The sequence below is a fragment of the Halichoerus grypus genome, chromosome 9 (genome assembly GCF_964656455.1).
Source record: "Halichoerus grypus chromosome 9, mHalGry1.hap1.1, whole genome shotgun sequence".
In the NCBI taxonomy this organism is placed as follows: domain Eukaryota; kingdom Metazoa; phylum Chordata; class Mammalia; order Carnivora; family Phocidae; genus Halichoerus; species Halichoerus grypus.
In genome coordinates this window covers 21,564,941-21,577,221 of record NC_135720.1, presented here as the reverse complement: position 1 = coordinate 21,577,221, position 12,281 = coordinate 21,564,941, and the positions used below count along the sequence as shown (strand labels likewise).

Here is a 12,281-nt window from a genome sequence, read left to right as displayed (position 1 = left end):
CTGACTTTTTTATTTCTCATGATCTGAGTGGGAAAGAACTGGGCAAGCCCCAAATGCTGGGATTTCTGCCTTAGTTTTCAGTGAAAGACTCCTCTAGATTGAAGATGTGCAAGGTTTGTGTTTGAAAAGCTTTTCAAATAGGTTTTTTTTTTTAATTTTATTTTCTAAAGACTGTAATTCCAGATAGAATGGAGCCCACCCAATATGGGAGATAACAGACAACCCACTCTTATTTCGCTGAGTAAACAATGAAATTATACCTCCGGAAGTAGAGACCCTGAATGGGACATTCATATTTATCTCGAAACAACAAAGTCAATTTAAAGATGGCACGGAGGAGCGAGTTGCAAAGGGTCCCTCAGAATTTGAATAGATATGTGGGCCTGACACCTGGCCCTCTACGTTCATGCACAATTGCTGGGGGACCCCCACTCACAACCCAGGGTTTCAACTCCTCCTTGAAGTCAGAGGCCTCCCAAATCTCCATCTTCAATCCTGAACTTTAAAAGTCCAGATGAATCCACCTACCACCTCTCAGCCTGGAGGTCTCACGGCCCTGAAGGTCGCCTGTTCTAACGCAGGGGCCCCTCCAGCATCACCGGTTTTAGGTACCAGCACCACTGGGTACTAAGAGCCAACATTTCCTGGATGCTCACAGGTCGTGGCCATTTTAATCACTTAACACGCCCTTAACAACCATATGAGTAAGAGCTATTAGCCCCATTTTACGATGGGGAAACTGAGGCTTAGAAGTGGCACTACTTTGCCCATGGGCACGTGACCAGCAGACAGCAGGGCTGGCTTCTGGAGCACGTGGTATGAGAGTCCACATTATCAACAGGGCAGTCTCTTTACTGCGTCACTTCCCAGACTCTCCCAAGTCAGAAACTCTGGAGTCATCCTCGATTTTTCCCACTCACTAAGCTATACAGCTTCTGTGAGCTTCCTGTCTCTCAAATGTGTCTCCTTAATTTCCATAGTTACCACTGTCTGGGCCATGTTTTGCCTTCATTACAGCCTCCAAATCAGCAGGGCAGGATGACTCTGGAATTCTGCTTTGTTTGTCCTCCCAACGGCGTTTCTTTCTAGCTCATTTAAAACAGGTGGCAGGCTTTTGTCATTCCTTGTGTTTTAGCCCAGATGACGACAGAGGCAGGCTGTCTTTGTTAACCTCTAAACCCAATGAGGAGATTCTGCCCAGATCCCGAGACGGCAGGAGAGGGCACACACGAAGGTGAGAGAAAGAGCCTCTCGCGCCGTGGCCCCTGCACAGCTCTCTTCCCCAGGGTAGTGGGCAGAGCCCTCGGGAGGACAGGGTGTGCGCTGAGCTCAGGGAGACCCCGACCCAGGGCAAGGTTCCCAGCCTCCGCTCGTGGGCCGGAGGCAGAGAGCCGCGGAGCCCGCTGCCACGACACACAGAAGGTCCGAGCCAGTCCCTCACCTAGCAGGTGCCATGGAAATCTCTGGGTTCTAGGACACACCCCGTGAGGGAAAGGGAGACACTTAAAAATGACAGAGATGAAATTTCCCTGTAGGTTAGCTGAATGGGGGCTGGACTCTGAATCAGTTACAGGGAATAAAAAAGGAAGACTTCCTGCATACCTGAAGTTGTGTGGTGAGGTTCAGACTTGGCGGGGGGGCCTCCGGAAGGTGCCAAGGACCTCAGCCTCATGTGCCACATGCATCTGTGCTACCAACTAGCCTCAACTGCTACAACTGGAGCCAGACTGTTTTTCAAAAACAGCAACCCCCTGCCGCAGAGAGGAGCGTGGTCTCTGCAGAGGCACCGGTGACCTGGGGGCAGTCCTGTGCTCACAGCCCCCGGGCAGATAGAGGAGGAAGGAAACCCGTGCAGATGTGGAGAGTTTACTCACAAGATTAACTCCTCTGATTCCTACGCAAATACCTAGAAAGGGAGAGGCAGAGAAAGTGGTCTTTAAGGCCTTCATCTTACACTGTGAATTGCTTAAAAACCAAAGGAAGTGAGGACGTCGAGCCGGAAGAGGAGAGAGGGGGGCCAGTGCCGCTGGGCTCAGGCACAGGACACCCCTGCTTCCCAAGCCTGGCCCGGCCTCACAGGGCAGCAAGCTGGGACAGGGAGAGGGACGGCTCATTTGCATCCGATGGAAATGAGCATGTGCAGCAAACTGAGCAGCTCGGGGGAGAGGAGAGTCCTACCCTAGGAGAGAGGATGTAAGCCCTTAGTGTGACAAGTGTGTTCATTCAAAGACGTTGCAGTAATGGTAGGTACTTGTGGCACCACATGAAACATCGAAGAGGGGCTCAGACTTTGAGGCCAGTCGCACATCCTCAAAGCAGATTCCCTTTCAGTCCTGTGGCTGAATATCAGAGGCCTTCGGGAGAGGCTTCCGAAAGCCCTGACAAAAACTAGAGAGGTTCCCAGACAAGCCCGGCTGTACCAGCCATCCTGCAGAGATCAGAATTTTCAGAACAGCGGGCCCTGGCCAGAAGAATTTCAGACTGATGAGAATCAGCAACCAGGGAACCCCGTTTTCCAGCCACCCAGGCCCCCAGTCTGCCCGGCAAGTGGGGCACCTCCAGGGGGATGGTGGAACTGGGGCGTGGGGGAGGATTTCCCCGGGGAGCAAGTGCCCTGTCACAGAGGCAGAGCGGGCTAAGGCTCTCCTGGCTGTGGTTGTTGGGAAGATGAGGATTCCGTAGGAAACTGGACTCAAGAAGAGAACTCATAGACGGTAAACATGGAAGCGAGGGTGTGTTGAGCAAGCAGGCAGAGGTGTGGGAAAGCAAAGCAACCACAGTGTGGGGCCACTCTGGCCTCACAAGGATCTGGCCTCTGTTGACACTTACTTCCCTGCTCACGCCAGATAGGTGAGGCCCGGAAGGGAAGAGAGAAGCAAGCAGCTCGTGAACATTCCCATGGCCTGTCCCTGACCTTCATCACCCAACATGGGCAACGATGTGCAGGAGACTACTCTCCAATCTGTGGTGCCTAGAAACTTGCTAGGAAAAGGGTGGAGAGGTGTGCCGGAGGATGGAAGACGAGCCCATTTTATTGGCCAAAATTCAGTTTTCATGTGGCTTCCCTTAAACCTACTCCCAGCCTGGTGAGTAAAGAGCTTGAATCAGTGAGGTCAGGGCCAAGGGACATTTCTACATAGTGGAGACTGAGGTCCATTCTGGCTCCTCGGTCTCTGTTTTTGTTTTTTTTTTGGAGCAGCTCCCCTTCATTCTAATCACAGTGCTTCTGTCAGAGGGATTCTTCTAACATGCAAATACGCTCCTGTCACTTGGCTGTTGGGGATTCTTCCGCAGTCCCATGAGTTTCTGTCAGTGGCAACCAAGAGTCCTGACTCATCAGAACCACTGAAAGTTTGTCATCAGGAGAGCAATGTGCTCAGGTTTATGTTACAGAAAGAGACCTGACAGCAGACGTAAAGATTATGCTCCCGGACTAATCCAGCGTATACATTAAAATCAATATAATCGTAGTAACTTTGGGGGAAAAAAAACCCCAGAAACCACCCAAAAAATGTGCGCAAAAAGAATAAATGCAATAACTGCGCCCTGAAGTTTCTCCATAAAATGAACTGTTCACAGGGAGTTCTAAATCTTCCCTGAACCAGAACTCACAACACTCTTACGGAGTTGATGATACAGGGCAAGTGAGAACCATTTTAGGGAAACAACATAAAATGATGATCATCTTAATGTGGTTCTAATTTATTTTATGTTGATTGTGTGGGTGTGTGTCTGTTTTATGAATCACTTTTAATTCCTGTGCTCAAACAAAAAGGAAAAAATTACCTTGGTAAATGCCACATAATGGATCAATTAAATGATTCCCCAAATAAAGTACACTTCGTTATAGTATAAACATGCATAGCTCCTAGTGCTATTTTAAACACGCTGGTAGAGAAATGTGCTTAATTTACTAACTTTAACAATATTCAATACTATCCTATATTATGAACACCGCCCCCCCCCCCAACTCCCTTCATCTCTAAACTGCCTTCATTTTGGCCTTTTGTTTGTTCAGGGAGTCAGAAAATAAAGACTTTTTTTTTTTAATAAAGACATTTTAATGATAAACTTTTCTTAGGCAGAAGTGTATATAAAACACCGTGTTTTACTGTCTTATTCTACCGCGTCAGCAGCATACTCTACTTAACACTAGCTTGTGTCCCTACAGTTAGTTCAAAAAAACGTCAACCAAATGATAGTACTTGTCTAGATACAATCTAGAAAAATGGTGTGGTAGAGCAGAAAGATCCCTGGCTTTGGAGTCAGACGGGTCCAGGTTTGAACACTGGCCCTGCTTCTTGCCCGGTGTGCCATCTCAGGAAAGTTCCCTGGCTTCCCTTTACGGGGACATAGATCTTCGCAGGGCTGTTACGAGATTATACATTACAGACGTACATACAGACGCACAATGCTGCAGGGTCTAAAGTATACATGCAAAGTAGATGTAGCCTGTTAATAAGTATCAAGAACGACTTTACAGGCTGGGTAAGTTCCCAATTAGAAAACACTAATAACCTGTTTCAGAGTATGATCTACGTGACAGAGCATACATGACTGATTCACTTCCATAATCTTTAATTTGGATCATCATGGCACGATTTCATTTGCATATTAATATGTGCTTGTGAAAGAAATTTCTATTATTTCCTGCATGCTTCAGAAGTTTTGTATGTCATGTATTTGAAAGATTCCTAACTTCTTAAACAGTGTAATATTATTGCTGTGCTTCACATGGCCATATCATGTTTAACTTGAGAAAACAATTACAATGGTGCCTGGCACGAACTGGTCTTACAGGTATCATAAAGTGACCTAAATGACATACAGAAGTGATTGTGGCATTTTTGGATTTTGCTAAATTTTTCTTTTGAATGTGTTGTTGGGGAAGTGGACTAGTTTCAGTTAGAATCACTTGGAGAACAGAAATTTAAACACACACCCCCTTATATCTAATATCCTCTTCACTCTGGCTTTCCACCTCGGGCAGCTGTGAATAACCTTCCAGAAGTCAGCCCCCAGAGCAAAATAAATTGGGAAGTGACTTATCTAGTGAGAGGCTTAGGAAAAAAAAAATCCAAGTGTAAGATGTAATATAAGAAAACTTACACAGAACACTGGAATAAAAAAAAAAATGGCATATTACAGTCAAGGACATTTTGCAAAAAAAAAAAAGTGTGGAGAGAAGCTAAGAACTGTGGTTAAGCAACACTGTAAGCACTGAGGCTCCAAAACAGGGGGAGGGTAGCGTTAGGTGAGGAAGGCAGGGGCGTCTTAAACAGAGAACTAATACATGTTACAGGGGAAGGAAAAAAAAAAAAAACACCAAAACGTTGGATATGAAATATAAGGCTGGAATTAGAGGTTGCTATTTTGAAATAGGTGGTTAAAACAAATTATAATCTCCATATGTATGGTGGAAAATGATCAGAAATAAAAACTTCTGATAAATATTGAGGATCCTGCCAACCATAAGTTCTCTCAGATAAACACTGGATTTAGAGGCCCACTTATTTCCCCATTTCATAACTTTAGGAAATTTGGACAGAACAGATACAAATTGAGAATCACCTCATATTATGGTTTTAAGAGCATGATTTAGAAACTGAATTGTAACATATACAACAGACTCACTATGATTCTAAATGCAGGATAAAACCCCCAAATTTTCCCTCAGTATTTATTTACCTGTTTTTAAGATCATTTTAAAACATCTTTTTAAAATGTAAGAGAGGGAGACCACAAATTTCCAGTAAGCAAGTTATGATAAATAAAAATCAGTTGTATAATATCCCTTATTTCTAAATGGATATAAATATCAATGAAGTTCTTTGCATATTCTCTTGATTTTTTCTAAAGAGTGAAAAATAGGCTTTCATATCCTTCAACCCTATTTTTCCTTCAAAGCCTGAAGTTCCTCAAGTGCAAATTCTCTGAGCGCGAGCATTTTCTGGAACATAACCCCCTCTACTGTGGGAAAGGTGGAGGGCTTGGGTGTGTGCCGTACCAGAGGAAAGAACAAGAATACAGACTCACGACTGAGCGCGGGAGAGCAGGTGGGGCAGAAGTCCGCCGGCTTAGCAGAGACATACTTACCTTTGTCAGTCTGAGGTCCAGAGGAGTGTTAGATGTGACGTGAGACAGAGGCCACATCAGACGTGAGAGCAATCCTAGAGTGGGGGGGGAGGGAGGAGAATCAAAAGGTTAAAAAAAAAAAAAAAGAAAAAGAAAAACCACATCCACGCTCCATAAGTAGACACTGATATACAGAATATGAGTTCAGGAATGCCAAGATCAAAAAGTTCTCCTCGTCAACATGCCCTAGTGCCATATCCCTACATTGCAGAAACCCGCCTTCAAGGTCTGACGGCAGCCTTCCCTGGGGAGAGGCTGTGCAATGATATGGTGAAGGGCATGGGACACGGTGTCAGAAGGCCCAGATTCAAATCCAGGTGCGCCCTGGAGCCACTTAGAAACCTCTCACAATTTGTTTGGTCTCTCTCGGCCTCGGCTTCCCCACCTGTAACACGAAGACAATAATTGTACCTACAGCACAAGAGCCTTTTGAGGATTAAATGAATTAATTTGAGTAAAGAGCTTCACGCGCGTGCCTGGGAAGCAAGGAGCCCTCACGTACTTGCAGTTATTTTCCAGAGATCCCAATTCAAGTACAAATACCTCACAGCTTCAGGCAGAAATTAGGTGGATCATCAGAACCTTTTAAAAAGTGTCAAACACGAACACTATCCTTTAGGAAAAGGAAACGAGTCCCTGAACAGGGTTGAGGGTGAAGTGGAGAAGAGGTGGGGGGCTTCTAAGGAGCAAGAAAAGATCATTAAAAGGCCCCAAACAAACAGGCAAACAAAAACCAAAAACTCCAAGAGGGGAAAAAAAAACCCACGAAAAAACCAAACCAAACCAAACCAACAAAACTCCTTTGCTTCACTGCGGTTTTTTCCCCCCCAAAGACAAGGCTACTGTGAGAAAAGTAGCCTGAGAGGCAGAACTTGTTGACAGTAAGCACACCCAGTGAAGGTAATTATAAATCTATATTTCAGAACAGACTTTCCTGTAATTCAATCTAATGAATAAGGAGGATGTTTCCCTTTCAATGACTAGATAAGCCGGTAGTAGGGCTGCTTTATTTGGTCAGTCTGGATGGACGGGAAGCCATCTGAGAGGGAAGTATCTGGTGTCTTTCTACAAGGAAGTTTGCTGATGGAGATAAACACACACACAAATACAAACACCTCATATATGTTGATCCCTAAACCTATTTTGAAGGTTCGACTCTTAAAGCATTTGACCTGATTCTTCTTGGGTATTATAGCAGTCTTTGGTCCTGAGAAAAGGCTCTTTTATGGAGGATCATGGAGCTGGAGTTATCTGATTCAACAGACATAGCAATAACACGGTTTTTAACTGAAGTTACTTCCTTGGCCTGTATGTAGTTCTTTCTATCAATGTAGACAAAGATATGCCTCACTGCTAAAATGAAAAAGTGTGGTTTGATTTCCTACACTTCCTTCCACCCTCCACCCCTCCCTACTTTGGTATGATGTCACATGAAATTACTTCCAGAAACGGAGAGTAGAGCAACCAAGTTATAAAACCTAAGTGCTATGCTTACTGCTTTCTTATCTACAAGTTAATACTTATGGGGGCGAGAGTCTATCAATGATCAGGGTCACGGTAATTTTCCTATTTCATAAGAAATCTGAAATCTCAGCAGAATTGCAAACTGCTGAATCTACTACATTTGTATGACCCATACAAACACCCCATTCCTCTACAAGAGTCCTACCAAAACTCACACATTTGCAAACCTGTATTTTAAACTTCACCCTTACCTTTAATCAAAAACAGGCGACCAAATAGATTTCTTTAAAAATAATCTTGGTGGTAAAAACAAAAATATCATGGAGAGTAAAATATTAGCCAGTTACTGTATTTCTGTGCTTACTTACCCCCCCTTTACTAAAATTTTCCATTACGATTTTAAGATGTTGTTTCCCAAAGAATGTTGACAACTATTTCCCACTTAAAGCTGTGGCTTAAAAAGAAATAGGTTTTAACTTGAGAACAGCCCAGAATTGGGCTTGTTCTAGGGTCCTGTGAAATCACAGTAGTTAGTCCTTTAGACTAAAAATTTCCCTTACACTTTTCACTGACAAGTGAAGGTGTTTACTTCCTCTGATAAGGGGCTCATAACATACAGTAGTGGTAAATCTGGTTAAAGAAATTGTCAAAGTGTGTTTTGTTTTGCATTATTTAACATTACATCCTAGAATTAAATGATGTAAAATGGAAGCTTTATCCATCTCAATCAGTAAATCTGGTCAAGTGAAAGCCTACAAAACTCTAAATTAAAAGCTTTTTCGTCGAACTGGAAATATCTAAACACTGTTGAGATTTAATTTTAGGAAAGAATATTGGAGAACAGAATTTAGATTTACAAAGGACAATGACATCCACTTTTTTATGCTTCCTGTTCAGAGGCTGATGGACTGCTCAACAAACTTGCCAAATCAAAAAAATTGTTTAATGATTCTCCATAAAGAATAGATTTTTAAAAGCTATAGCACCAGTCAGGTAACAATAGATCAATCAGGTTTTCCTAAAATGTAGTATTTGCAGTTGAAGCCTGGATAAGTAATTACATTCAAAGTAATGTACAGGGAGCTATCAATCCCCATTCAGGCAGCTCGCATTCACTGAGCCAAGAGCTTTGCTGGGCTTGGAGATATAAAAATGAATCCGCCACAGCTGCTTTACTTCCAGCTAAAAGAATACACCTAAACAAAGAGCTACAGGGCAGTGTGTTAAGTGCTATAATAGAGGTGTGCACAAAGGGCTTGGGGCCAAAGGAAGAAGCTATAAATTCTTCCTGGGAAATCAAGCAAGTGAGGGGAGATGTAAAAGAAGGTATGGTGATGTTTCCTTGTGATAAACTCAAGACTTTTTCTGTACCGTGTTCTCAAAAGTAAGGTAGTAATTTTAGGATTTATGAACTGTGTTAATGGCAAGGGCTATACTGTTCTATTAGCCAGTTTCATTTATGCTTGGCATAGCCTTTCAGTTACAATGTCCTAAGAAGAGAAGTTTTTAAAAAATAACCGTATTATAATATTCCCATACAACACACACTATTCAGAATGGCAGGAATAGTTCGCATGAGTGAAATTTAGATACAAAGTTCAAAGATGTTTTGAAACATAAATGAATGACATTCTTGACATTTAGTAATAGTACATTAATAATGCTCATTTTAAGTATCAATTTTTTTTTCTTTTTCTTCTTAATGCAAAAATAAAAAGAATCACTCGATTATATCATGGTTAATATTTGTCTTTCTCTCCTTTTGTGTTTAAAATAGAAGGAGGGTGTTGAATCAACTTCTACTTAGCATCATTTATTATGCATACCATATTCCTACTTATAACACAGTTGTGACAGAACCCCCATTGTTCATTACACACTAGCCCCAAACTTGAGTAATTCTAATGTAAGCATGAGAAACCACCGTCTCCTTTGGGGTGAATTTCCAAATTCCTCTGTGTTAAATTGAGGTCTAATTTTCCCTGTGCCTGGTTTTCACAAGAAGGTCCATTCCACCCCATGTGCTCCTTTTCAGCTGTCAATAAACAGAGGCAGCGAATTCCCCCACAGCTTCACAAAGCTAGTTAGGCAGAGCCATTCATTCCTTCAGGAAAACAGGGCATTGATTTCAGCGAGTTCCCAGGGAGCAGCTGCAACAAAGAGATCAAAGGCCCACCTCTCTTTCCCTCCACTGCTTCCATCAGGCCAGGCCCAGACAAACAGCGACAGGTTTCCTTGAGACAAGGAGAGGGCCCGGCAGACCACCTCATGGTTCAATTCAAATTCATCCGTTTCCTACATTCCAGGGACAGTCCAGAATGCTAACCATGACAAACCAGCACAATCGGCCGGCATAATATACTGCTCGCTAGTTCATCCAAGGTCAGAGGGAGAAAACAAGCACCCAGGGAAGCCCTCCACTTCTAGGGCCTGCTGGGCCTCCATGGCCCCCTGACATTCCATAAATAAACTTCGCCGGCTCACTCTCCCTTTCTTGTTCCGTCCTGCAATCCCGCGAGCAATGGTCTCACTTAATCTGCAGTTTCTTTAGTGTCACCGTACCCAAAAGCTCGGGACACTTTATTCTCAACCTAATCGTTCTAATGTTGATAGGAGCATGGCGATGCAGGCAGCCCTTCTCAGTTCACACCCTGCACACTACCACCGGAGGATGAATTTACGGCCGTAATCACTAGGGCTTCCTTCAAGGCCTGATTTCCAGGGAAGGCCACACAACCGAAAGAGAGCCAGTTTGCGTAGATTCTGTTTGCAGAACAAAAACGTGAACGGAGATAGAACAGTTAGCTTTTGGTGTGAACCAGGTGAGCACCCACACTGGCGACCCAGACCCCTAAATGACAGTCTGTGTGTGAATGAGCCGTGCACAGCTTTGTGGGGTGAGGAGGGTTAGCCAGGGGGAGGGGGAGCATGAGGGGCTAAGAAAGAAGATGGATTCTCCCGAATGGTTACCTACACTGAACCGATTTGACCAAAAGGTTTCTCAAGGCTCCTCCAAGTTCTGAGCTGCTGCTTTGACACAACCTTCAAGAAAGCCTGTAACAAAATGCATTTATTTTATTGTCCTCCATTCCACTTCTGTCACTAATTCTGAGGAAACACGGGAGTGGATGGGTTAAATGTGAAAATTCCTAAACCAAAAAGAAAATAAACAATATTGGAATGAGAGGCACGGAGAACTCATTCCTTGACACAGAACACAACCTTCCCACGTGCCCATCTTACGAGCTTCAGTATAACCTGGGGGACCCATTCACTGATTATTCATTCGACTGCTAAAGACGTCATTTTGTACACAGAACCAAACAGCCCTCAAGAAGACTTGCACTTACTCTCAAGTCGGGACAGAAATGAGCTTAGAAAATACAGAAGTCTACACGGCATGGGAAAGGTAGCTTCCTAGTAGACGCAGTGTGACAGTTATATTAGGAACCTCAAAGCTGACTCTGGCACCGATCCACTTTGGGCCTCTCTGTCTTTCTACTCTTCCAAAATGGAGACAGAAATATCTGTCAAGAATTCCTTTACAGGGTATTGTGAAATAACCATTCCTCAAAAACAAAGCATCTCATCGAAGAACACTAGTCTTAGGAATAGAACTTCCTTACATGATAGATCACTCTAATTCAATAGAGGGGCTCTGGAAACTCACGAAGTTTCTATAAATCAAATCATTTTTTAAAAGCACTCAGAAAATTTACTACTTAAGGAAAGGCTATGGCAAATGACGAAATATACTTATCAATTCATTTATATACCCTTTCAAAAGCATTTATTTATTTTTTGAGGGTTTTTTAAAAAAAGATTTTGTCAGAGAGAGTGCGCACAAGCAGGGGGAGGAGCAGAGGGAGAGGGAGAAGCAGGCTCCCCTCTGAGCAGGGAGCCCTCTGTGGGGCTCGATCCCACAACTCTGAAATCATGACCTGAGCCGAAGGCAGATGCTTACCCAACTGAGCCACCCAGGTGCCCCTTTCAGAACGATTTAAGGCCCTTAGAAACTTCAATTTGATCTTCACCACAACCACCTGGGACAGGTAGTTTTACTAGTTTCTATTTTTGAAAGAAAACAGGCTTAAGAAGGGTAATAAACTGATTTGCCAAAGTCTCAGAACTTGTAAGTAGCAGAGCCACAACTTTAGTATTCTGTTTTTCAATCCTGTGCAGTACCTAACTACCACGTGTGCATATAATTATTCACTGAACGTCCCTCACCTTAACTCTATTAAACAATCAATCTACTCCTAAGCCCAATGCAGTATACCTCTCATCCAAGGACGCAGTGCTTGAGTATGGAGTCTGGTGTCAGATCCATATTGAAATTTTAGTGTCATCTTTTAGTAATTTTGTAAATTAAGCTATTAACAATATTTTCAGACTCTCAGTTTCCTCATCTGTAAAGGAGGAATAGTATCTTCTCTGGCAAGGTTTGGGAAGGATCAAATTAGATAACTTGCATAAAGCACCTAAAGGAGTGTTAGCATATAATAAATGCTTAATTGTGGTAGCTATTATCATTGGTATTGAAAATCAAACCAATGTAAAACTTGTTAAAAGGGAAAAACAGGTTTCCTTTTCAATAAAAAGACATCAAATGTAACTTTCAGCCTCTGGATGACATGGTTCTCTTGAGCACTAAAAATTTACCACTCGAGTCTAATATTTTA

At 43.1% G+C, this 12,281-nt stretch overlaps 1 protein-coding gene across 6 annotated transcripts in view; it reads right to left on the bottom strand.

Annotated features, from left to right (window-relative positions):
• Window positions 1–12,281, bottom strand: part of PLAGL1 (PLAG1 like zinc finger 1) — a 71,948-nt gene that overhangs the window by 24,761 nt on the left and 34,906 nt on the right. For 3 of the 6 annotated variants that reach the window (XM_078054630.1, XM_078054628.1, XM_036106719.2), the window contains one exon: window positions 6,097–6,170. The gene's annotated coding sequence lies outside the window, so the exon portion shown is untranslated. Of the gene's footprint in view, window positions 1–1,602; window positions 1,907–6,096; window positions 6,171–12,281 lie in introns of all 6 variants that reach the window. The other 3 variants (XM_036106720.2, XM_078054631.1, XM_078054629.1) reach the window with 2 other exon arrangements.